The 2,564-nt window shown below is 33.8% G+C and overlaps 1 pseudogene; it reads right to left on the bottom strand.

The window, feature by feature from the left end:
* LOC106330680 lies at nt 1–964 on the bottom strand (annotated as a pseudogene).
* Between the last annotated feature and the right edge of the window lie 1,600 nt (nt 965–2,564).

Genomic DNA, 2,564 nt, shown 5'->3' with positions numbered 1-2,564 from the left:
TCAAAGTTGGTAGAGATGTTTAGTGTTCTCTGCAAAGAGGAAGTTGGGTACCCAGAAAAGAACCAAGAGGAAGAGGGGGGAGATGTCTAGCGTTCTCTGCAAAATGAAGTCTGGTGGAGGTGCTACTACTGAGAAAAAAATATAATAGATCAAAAATGTTTATCAAAATATCAAATTCATAAACGACAACATGAATTATAAATTTAAAAATGTAATGGAAAAGAGAACTTGTTATGGAAATATTCACAAAACCAGATTTCATGCCTAAGCAGTGAACAAGAGTCATCTCCTCATAACGCAAATCATCATCCAAGTCAGGAATTTCCCTGATAGTATCCCAAACATTGTTAGCTTTTTCTTTAGCTTCCTTCACCCACCTTTTCTGAATCATATCAAAATTTTGCTACTGATTTCTGTAACTTCCTTGCAAACCCTTTCCGAGTTATATGCATCCATTTTAGCTTTCTTTCTATGGGAAAGCTTTTCTCCAAAACTTTTTCTTGATGATATCACATGTTTCCGGGTGTATTGTTCCTTCTGCCTCATCTTTCACGTGGAAAAAATCATTATCATTTTTCCTCTCGTTTTCATCAAACTGATAGGATCGGGCGTCACTAGAATCACCTAGTCCCGCAGCATTGCCCAGTTGCAGTATTTTGTTCAAATACAGTCTTTAGCTCTTCAAAATATTGAAACAAATCCTCACGCAGATATGTATTATTTGGATGAGCCTATTAAGAAAATCACTATAATAAGAATCATATGTAAACAACACCAACATAAGCACGAATTTCATATTCTAGTTTTCTACCTGCAGATAAACATTCCATACTTCAGCATCTGCTGTGAATTTTTTTGTTTCAGAGTCCCACCCGAAACCAGAACTACAACGAATAAAATCTGCAAAGTTTTGGTACCTAGCTTTCAAGATCTTCATCCTATTTTTACACTGACCGTAAGTTTTTGTAGATCTTATAGCTTTATCTCTCTCAAGAGGGAAGGATTTATGCAAATAGGTTTAACTCATGTAAATAAGTTTGTTAGATATCCTGCAACAAAAAGAAACAGAGAAACAGTGATTCCAATAATACAAAACACAGACCTGCCATCAACACATAGACGTGCCACCACCACTGAGACCTGCCATCAACACTTCCCCACCACAAACTCCTTTAGCCTTCTTTGACAGTGCCATCAAAATAGTAGAGACATGAAAAGAGCAATCTTAAACCTCTTGTATGTTAAGAAGATCAGAAGCACTGTATCTTCTCATAATACAACGAGTGATTGCCTGTAGATATGGCACAGTAACAAAGCTGCTGCACAAACATTACTCGAACTATGTGTATTCATATTGAGAAGCATTGAATCTTACACTAGCTCCATTGTAGACAGAATTAGGCAGCATGAGTAGCGACTTCACCTTGTTGAACACCCTCATCACGATGAATCCTGGCCACCATTGATTTTAGAGAGACGGTGGCAGAGTTACATGTACAGAGGTGTGAGCTTCATCGTCACCGTTGTTGTCAGGGATATGGATCGTCTTTTCCTTTGGCCAATTTTTAATATTGAATTTGGGTCTTTCCAAATAACATGTAGAGAGGTGGGATTTGAGTTACGATTGTTTTGACTAGAAATAATAAAAAAGTTTACTTCAAATCCTTTTCATAGTTTTTTCTTTACAAAATTGTTTATCTTTGAATAACGGTGGATTTGATTTTGCTTTTGTAAATTGTTAATTAAATAACAGTGGATTGAATTTGATTTTAAGTGACTTTAGATAAATGTCATATTCAATAACATAGGAGTTGAAAAAAAAATAGATATCATTAGTTGAATAACAGAAACTTTTAAAACAAAACCAAAACACTTTAAAATCCATGATTCAATACATCCTCCTAAATCTTTGTAAAAATTCTACATAAAATCTAAATTTAAAGCTATAAAATCTACCATTTAAATTTCAAAGCAAAAAATTCAAAGTCATAGCCCCACAACTACTACCAATTAACCCGTTATTATTTTCAATATAACGTTAACTAAAAATATAGTTATAAATATACACATTTTATATCATCTTTTCATTTTTGTCAATTTACTGTGCAGAACGGGCCCAGTTGGCCTACTAGCCACACTGAAAGAGGCGGGCATCAAACCCCAGGTGCCAGGGAGAATGGTGTGGTATGTAGACCACCGCAAGTCTGCAGTACAATTCTCCCAGCTCCATTTTATTTAATCTTTAAATTATGTTTGCATACAATTTTAGTGTCAATATTTTTATTGTTTTTTTTAACTTCATATTTCAATGATTATTTTAAAAAAAAAATAGTTTAGATGCTTTTGGTGATAGATCTCTCGTTTCCAATAGTAGATCAGCCATCACCTTGATATATCGAAACATGCAATTAATGAAAGCAATAAGTTTAAAACTTTTTTTTTTTTATAAAAAATCAGATAAAAATTATTAAATCGCTTTACTTAAAATATTAGTTTTTTCTTAATCTATTGATAGCTCTACTTTCTATGAGTAGATCAGCCTTCACTTTGGTATATCGAGAGAT

This window comes from Brassica oleracea, chromosome C3 (assembly GCF_000695525.1).
Source record: "Brassica oleracea var. oleracea cultivar TO1000 chromosome C3, BOL, whole genome shotgun sequence".
Classification (NCBI taxonomy): Eukaryota; Viridiplantae; Streptophyta; class Magnoliopsida; order Brassicales; family Brassicaceae; genus Brassica; species Brassica oleracea.
Note: the sequence above shows the minus strand (reverse complement) of the source record. Positions and strands in the feature narration are given on the sequence as shown.